Here is an 8,774-nt window from a genome sequence, read left to right on the forward strand (position 1 = left end):
TAAAAATAAAAATTTCAGAATCATAATGTATGTACTTTGAGAATTTTGACATATTTATTACATTTTTTTAATTTACTCTTTGCTGGTTGAAGGTTTATGAACTTGTAATGTCTGTAATGAAATTTTTAAAAATAAATATTTTTTATTTATTAGTTGAGCCACAATTTGGGCATTGTTGATATATAGTATGACATATTTCTTTGATCTTATGATAAGAATTTCAGAATAGAAAATATTAAAAATTAATAAAATTAACTGAGGAAAAAATTTTATTATATTACAATTTTTCATATACTACATACTATATTTAATAATCTTCATAAATTATAATTATATCAAAAAATTTACTATATACTTTCTTAGTAGTCTTTATATTCCTATTAAACTAATATGAAAGAAAAATTATAGTTAAATTATTTATACAACTTTCATTAAAATTTATATCTCATATATTGTAGAGTTTTAATAAAAAGAAAACAACAGAAGATGACAATTCTATTCAAAAATTTAAGAAATACAAAGTAGATAAAAGTATATAACTTTTAAATATTTTATGTTAAAAAATTAAAAATGTAGTTTTGTCTTTAAATCACTTCCTATGCCAACTATAATTACATTAGAATGTGATGCTATTAATCTGTTAGCACTTCATACTAAAACCATTTTGCAATTTAAAAAGTAAATGATGTAATCTTGTATATAAATATAAATTGTATAAATAATTTGCACATAAAAAAATATTTCTGTTGATGTAAAAAGCAATTAAAACCAGGCATTACTTTTTGAAAATCAGTCAAAACATTCACAAAATATTTTAGTACATAAAAGTTAACAATAACTTTTATGAGTAATAACTGTACCAAGCTTTCAAAGAACAGTAAGACCCTGCTTAATGCTGCATCAATTAATGCAGTCTGCTTGAAGTCTAAAGAACGCTCAAAATTTACGCTGATTCAAATTAACAGAACATTTCATTGATTCATATATAATATGATTATTCCCAAACATGAACAAATCAGCAAAAGGTGGCAGTTTGTTGTAGTGCTGTACGTTCCTTGAATGCTTAAGTGCTTAAATCTATGTTTGTTTGGTCTATTTTGGAAAACATATAACATCATAGATACCATAGGCAATATTGACTTCACTTGGCAAGAATTAGCTGATAAATGCATGAACAGTGTGGAAGAAGTTATGGCTGAAGGTACTGAAGAATTCTCAATGAGAAGAGCCTATTGCTGTATTGTTAGGTTGACAATTTTGTCAACCTAATTAATACAGCAGGACTAGGAGATGTAGATGAGAAGGATATTGAGGAGTTACAGCAGGTTTCTGGTGAGAGCCTTACCAACGACCTTCAAGAACTGGCAGAACAAAGAATTCATACAGAACTGTAAAATAGAGATTCTAAAAATGAAGAACCCAAAGAATTTTTCTACAGATTTCCTTAGTAAAAGTTTGGTAATGATAACAGAAATCGTTGATCGAATTGTAGCAAATGATCCAGATTTTAAAAGGAGTGCAAAAGCAAGATGAAGCATTTTGGATTGGATCTCTTGCTACTGACATTTGCTTAAGGAAAGAAAAAGAAAGTTTGTTCGTGTTGAATAAATGTTTTAAAATATTTTAGTAAAAATAATTAATAGTTTCAAATTATATATATATATATATATATATATATATATAAAATTTGACATTTATTTTGACAATTTAGTTAGCTAAATTTTCAATCAGAGAATTAAAGACAGCAAAACTAATTTTTAAAATTTTATGAAACTTTTAATTTATTAAAGATAAAGTAACTTAAAAAGCTAAACTGATAAATTCAAAAAAACCAAATTACTCTTTATTCAATACTATTTTCAGTCATTCTACAGCCACCATCAAATTGCAAATAATACATATTTTATATTAGCACATTAAATTTAGAACACAGTTTTTGCAAGGTAGTATTAAAATTAAATTAAAGATTAATTATTTTAATATAAAAATTTGTTAAACTGGAATGCTACAAACTAAACTTAGCAGTTAGTTAATATCTTGTAAATTTAAGATGATACCAAGTTTCACACTTTTTCTTTAACTGGGAAGTTTTACATAAGTAAATCAATAAGAGAAAAGATAATTTTATTTTTTGAAATTGCAAGTTTTTAAACTAATTGTTCTTATTTACTCAGAATAATATTCTAATGCATTTAGACTTGTGATTTTTATAATGTTTTAATGTTCCAAATCTGAACTAAAAATGCTCTATTCAATTTATGTATGCTTAATGTTGAAGATAGCATAAATTTATGCTGAAAATATTTCATTTTAAATATTTTTTGGTAACTTGAAAGTATTGATAGCAGTGTTTTGAATTAATTAATATATTATAGTGCCAAGTTTCATTACATTTCTAGACAATTTATATATTTTAAATTAAAACATTCATTAATTTAAAAATCAGTTGATGAATTATATAGCATTAAATGTTTCTAATGTCTAGTTTCAGATTATGATCATTTACAAACTGAAATGATAGTAATTTGTTTTTATAAATCAAAAACATTTAATTTCTTTACAAAAAATAAAAAAACAAAAATTGAAATACTTTCTGACTTTCAATTTGATTCTACATTTATAATGTAATGTACTATTAATCGAAATACCATTTATATTGTCTCACATCATGTAACATAATGCAACATTGTGTAGCTGCTTGCTAAATTATTCTATGCACTATGCATAACAAATTTTTAAAAGTTTTCCAAAATTTCAAAATCATTATTTAACAGTTATGAGTCAGTAATGAAATGTGGATATAGTTCAACAATTACATATTAAAAAGTGCCTAGTATTGGAAAATTCAGTAATGAATGGCCACCAACTTTCTGACATGCCTGGTTCCAAAACTTTATCAATTAATATTATTGCCACACCAAACAAGGTCACAGTATATCCTGGACACTATGAACTCAAATTAAGCATATATTAAATTTGGATTGTAATTACACTTGATTTTGATATTTACATTTTTCTTACATTTAATTGTAGCTATGATTTATACATAAAATAAGTTAAAACTTTTACAAAATAGAGCAATCACTAACAACTGCAGTATAGACAGGTCACAAAAAAGCACTACACTCAAATTTAATCTGCAGCCATTCAGTGAATTAGTCTGAGAGTTGCAGTAATTTTAAGTGCTCTCTTGTAATTCATTCTGGATTAAAAAAGATACCAGATCATCAATAGGTATACCTGTATCAACTTCTGACAATGAAATTATAATATTCTGAAAATATTTAGTTTAAATAAAATTTTAGACTACTTTCCTAAAGTGTAAATGATTAATGTAACATTATAATACGAAAAAATTAATTTAAAAATAGCTTCTAAGTAATAATAAAAATTACATTCAAAGTACTAATAAAAAGTTTTAAATTCAATTTACTTAGTGTTCTAATTATTATATAAATATTATGAGCATACAATATCTATATAAATTTTAAATGTATTTTTATATTAATAAAATTCTAATATCTTCTAGTTCCAGTATAATTAATCCCAAACAAAATATATTTTATAATAAATAAAAATTTTGGAAAGAACTAACAACAAATTAATGTAAAGTGTTAAATTTGATATCTGATTATGAATGACTAAAATAATAATAAGCATGTTTGCTAGATGTTATTGGCATAAGCAATTAATAGACAGCAAATCCTGCCAAGCAAGCCAAATATATTCAAAGTTCAGGAATCTATTATTATAAAATATTAAATAATATGACTTTGCATTCATTTGGTATCAATTATGTAAAAATTTTATTTTTAAAATATAAAAAAAGACAATTTAAAAGTGTATTTTTGTAAGATATCAGTCATTTTTATAAAAAGAAAGTCATATTAAAAGAAATAGACCTATTGATTTAAAGTACTGATAATTTTGGTTAGACATTTATTTTTAATTGGATTTTCAATCTACATAATTTATATAAATGCCTTATATGTTATCTATATAAAATCTAATAAATGGAATATAGATTTAATCAAATTCTTCTCACATAATGCAGTATAGGTCACACAACTGACAGCAAATAATGACTATTATTTCTCAATTCGTCTCATATTGCAATTTGATACAAATCAAAACTATTTCAATTTAAAAGTAAATTCACACCTTTAAGAATCAAAATAATGTTGTGGTCAAAAATATTCCCAAAAATACATATATAGATATAACAGATTCTAAGGTCTCTAAAGAAGTATATTAATTTAATCCAAAATCTTTTATAAAATGATAAAATTTTATAGAAAATTTTCTTGAGGCATTTCAAAACCCAATTGGCAATTTTGACCCAAATATTATAATTTTAAATGTTTAAATATTTAATTAAGCATAATTATTTGTGAGTAAGTTATGAAGTGAAGAAGTCCCTAAAAAAATTTCATTTTCTTACATTAATATGCTTCAAAATTTGACATCACAAACACAATATTCTTGCTTGCATACATCAGCCACATGTAAAGACTGTCAGTTCTTAACTTGCATCATATTAACATTAAACTACAGTACTTTATTATTTGTAAGATAAAATTACTATGTTGACTAACATTATTTATTCATTATGTTTCGGTCAAGTGAGATATCAAATTTGTATATTTTATAAATATAAATTTTCATTAAATGTCAATGAAATACAAAGTGATTCAAAAGCTGCTTAACACCCTTGTTAAATTGATTTCTATTGGACAACAAAATTTTGGCATGAGAAAAACATGTTATGCTTAGGGACAACAATCTAAGTGTGTCAATCAAACAGCATAACACGTTTCTATCATACAAAACTTTTCCCTGTCCGATTCTGATTATAAAAAAACCCATTTTAATATGTTTTGTTTGACAAGTTTTAAAACTATTGTTTGAAATGGCAGAGAATTTAGCTCCTATTGGATTTAAAAAATCCAACAGAAACTAATAATAAAACAGTTCAAACAAATTCAGCTTATCATTTCATTTGAATGCAATCGAACAAATATTTTCACAGTTTGTTCAACACACAAAACACTTTTATAATGCAACGTTTAAGGTGTTTGTGTGTCGATTAATTAAGTGCAGTTAAAGAAGAATGTAAAGTTTGTTCAAATAAGCTGATATTTTTGAATTTATTATATTCATTATCAATAAAAAGTATCTGATTCTGGTAAGTTTTATTTGAGTAATTTATTAATATGGAGTTATTTTCTTGTACAAATTATCTTTATCGCACAAAATTTTCTCAATTATATAATTTAACCAAAATATAAATATTCAATCATCATTGGGTCATATAAATCTGAAAGTAACTTTGAACATACCTGATTTACATTTTGTATTTTATTCCAGAAGATGCATTTGATTAATTCTGTCATTATTCTAAATCAATTAAAAATAAATTTCTAGTTAAATGCATAAAACAAAATATAAACTAAATGGCCACATTTTGTTTTCCTTAATTTTTTCAATTAAAAGAAAAAGAATCACCCCTCTATTTAAGAGGGATGTCAAAGCCATACATATTGTAGGTGGCAAAATTTACATTCAGTACATATAAACAAAGAAAATACACTAATATAAACAACTTTTTTGAAAAAAGAACAGAAAGCATTTCATAATTCAAATTTCATGCGAACAAAATTAGACTTAATAGTATATTTCAATAAGATTAAAAAGGGGAATATTGCATAAATCAGCACACAAGACCAAACGAATTTTACTTTAACTTTACACATACATTTCAAACAAGGCAATGCTCATCCCCATTCCTCTTCAGCTAGAATTAAAATAACAAATTACTTTATTTGATATTTTATCAGGCTTACTAGAAGCTGTGAAAAGACCAGATATTTAGGTAATGGCTTATATAAATATCAAAATTAAATTTTATTTGAAAAATCAACATTTAAAGGGAAAGTTTTACTTTAAAAAAATACAATATGACTTCTAGAATATTATATTTGACAGGTAATTACAATCACTTATTATTATGGAGAATCATCAATGACATTATGTATTTCAATGCAAGTATATACAAAAAATAATTGAAAGACGCTACTTTCAGGTAAATATACGTAAAAAGTAACATATCAAAATATTTAACTGCAGTTTCAATCATTTTATAACTTAAAACTTTTTTCTTTTTTTGGATTAAAGCAATTGTAGTCTTTAAATTAAAACAATCCCCGGAATTTAATCATCGTTATCGTTATAATGGGATTTAATAGAACTTATCGCGACAGGTAAATCAACCCTTAGGAACTTTTTAACAATTTACTCGAGTTCATTGTCATCATATATTTAACTTATAATTTTTAAACGATAATATTTAGTTATACGTTTAAATTTTATAATTCGTATCGTATTATAAGTCATACCTTTCTCCCCGTAAGCTATTTCGTTTGATAATTCAAAAAAAAAAACGCCTTTTTCCGAAGCTCCTCTGACTCAACACACCCAACCTACAACCATTATGGCCGCTCGACGGAACCGGACATCGTTTGGTTCAACTATTTCGATCAAACATTCCTCGCATGTTATCGTATTCTTTCATTTTCAGTAACGAAACGTTTGAAAAAAATGTTAATAAGTCACTATGTTATTTCTTAAGAAAATTTATTTATTAAAAGTTTTTGAAATGTCAATAAAAGTATAACTAATATTAAAATTATTATTTTTAATCTTTTTAAAAACTATTATTGAAAATAATAAATAGGTTAAATTGTGTAATTATTTTTTGTTATTTATAAAAATTATCTTATTTTTTTAAACAATACATAGATATCGATTTTGATGTGAATAAGATTATCATCATATATTAAAATATAACGCTAACTGTCTGTATCTTAAAAGATTTAAAATGTTTCGTTTTATGTCTTTTTTAAACGATTTTAACGCAATTTTATTGTCATGAAATTTATATAACAGACTTTAAATAGTATAACATCAAAGAAAAATTATTATTCTCTCTGGCGCTCATAATAAAAGATATTTTCTAATTGCTGAAATCAATCAGAGATCAGCAAGAGATCAGACAAGTTTTTAGTGAGATTTTAAAATTATTTCACCTCAAATTTTGTCATTTATCATTTGAACTTAACGTTTCAAACTAAACCAATAATATCTGCATGAAAATAAATATAGCCATAATATAATTGTATTATTTAAATTTTCCCGCCTGAAAAAATCCGTGTTCCCGCCACGAAGTCGAAGTGCGGAGCCATGGCCCCCGAAGCTAGAGTCTCCAGAGTCCCTTTATTCCTTCGTCTGATATAACGGCATTGTTTATTGCACTTTTACTCCCTCTGTTTATGCACATTAAATAATATAACCAATTTTCTAAACTTTTACTAATACTCGTGTATTAATTTGTCTTTCATGCTTCAAATATTCATAATCAGATATCAGACTTATATACGTCAAGTCAACTAAACTAACTACCGGATCTCTCAGAGCGACATGCTGTCACCTCGATCGCTCGGCCGGATGGCCGAGTGGTCCTGGTGACAGCATGCCGCTCTGAGGGATCCGTGTTCTAATCTGGCGATCGAGCACGAATATATCGGGCGCGGTCCTTCCAGATAAGTCGGGCTCCTTCCTCATCACCCGGCCGCTCCATTGTGATCTGAGATATAAAAATTTTCTTACACTAAAGAATTTTAACCCTTAGCTGGTATCGTAAATTTGACAAACGTAACTGGTATCGTGGGGGCTGCGCGGCCCCCAAGCAAAATTTGCCTATAGAGAGGAAGTTTCAACAATGTGACAGTTTAAACGTGCATAAATGCTAAATAAAACATTCGTTTAGTATAATAAACTCTTTTTTATTCATATAATTCTTCTTACTTAGTTATTACAAGAGATCATAAAAATGTTACAACTTTTGGTGTTTGCTTTTTCTAACAATACAAACAATATGCAAAAATCTACCCTATTGAAACAATTTGCCATATTTCTTATTCATAAGAAACTAATCTCACAAAAAAGTAACTCTTATAGCCAGGGCGGGATTAACCAATAGACAAATTAAACAAATGTCTAGAGCTCGTAATTCGGAGGGGCTCAGCTTCAGTGCAGAATCTTTCTCTGTTTTAAAACGAGTTAAAAATTATTTAAGAAATTCGATAGAACAGGAAAGACTGTCTTTAACAATGCTTACTAAAAAAGAGACACTCTCAAACGGCTAGATTGATCAATTTTCTCAAATGAAAATCCAAAAACGAAAAATTTAAATATTTTAAAGGCTGATTAATGGATAAAATTACGGTACAGTTGCCCCTTGATAGTCCGACGTTTTGTAATCCGACATGCTTAGTAGTCCGACGCACCTCCCGTCAAGGTCACCGTAGTCCCCGTCCCCGTTACGTGTCTGCTTGCACAGAAGCATGTTGCGACATGAATCTCCCCACCCAATTCTTACACGATGACACACATTTCTTGTGTTTTCCATGAGCAGTTCTGTACGTACTGTATTATTTATGCCTATACATACTGTATGTCAGTGGCGTGCCGTGACATTTGATAATAGGGAAGCTGTGTTTCTGTGAGAAGCCGACTTCCGGGGGCAATCAGTTAATTGCGCGTCAGTGATAATCTTGGTTCCATTCCGGCTCTTTCAGCAGGGTTTTATTTGTGTCCCCAATTCCCTAATCTCTTAATTATTTGACTATTGTACTTCTTAAGTAGAAATAAGTCGAAACCGGTTACTTTGTACTTGAATATTTGTAGTCTTGGGAAAACATCGGAAAGACAAATTT

At 27.0% G+C, this 8,774-nt stretch overlaps 1 protein-coding gene across 2 annotated transcripts in view; it reads right to left on the reverse strand.

Moving 5' to 3' along the window:
* Positions 1-6,545, reverse strand: part of alpha-Cat (catenin alpha) — a 90,703-nt gene extending 84,158 nt beyond the window's left edge. Inside the window, exon 1 of one of the 2 annotated variants that reach the window (XM_067270417.1) lies at positions 6,396-6,545. The gene's annotated coding sequence lies outside the window, so the exon portion shown is untranslated. Of the gene's footprint in view, positions 1-5,339; positions 5,363-6,395 lie in introns of those variants that run through there. The other variant, XM_067270419.1, reaches the window with a different exon arrangement.
* Positions 6,546-8,774: the final 2,229 nt, after the last annotated feature.

Source organism: Centruroides vittatus, unplaced genomic scaffold, assembly GCF_030686945.1.
Source record: "Centruroides vittatus isolate TY-2023 unplaced genomic scaffold, ASM3068694v2 contig_371, whole genome shotgun sequence".
Taxonomy (NCBI): domain Eukaryota; kingdom Metazoa; phylum Arthropoda; class Arachnida; order Scorpiones; family Buthidae; genus Centruroides; species Centruroides vittatus.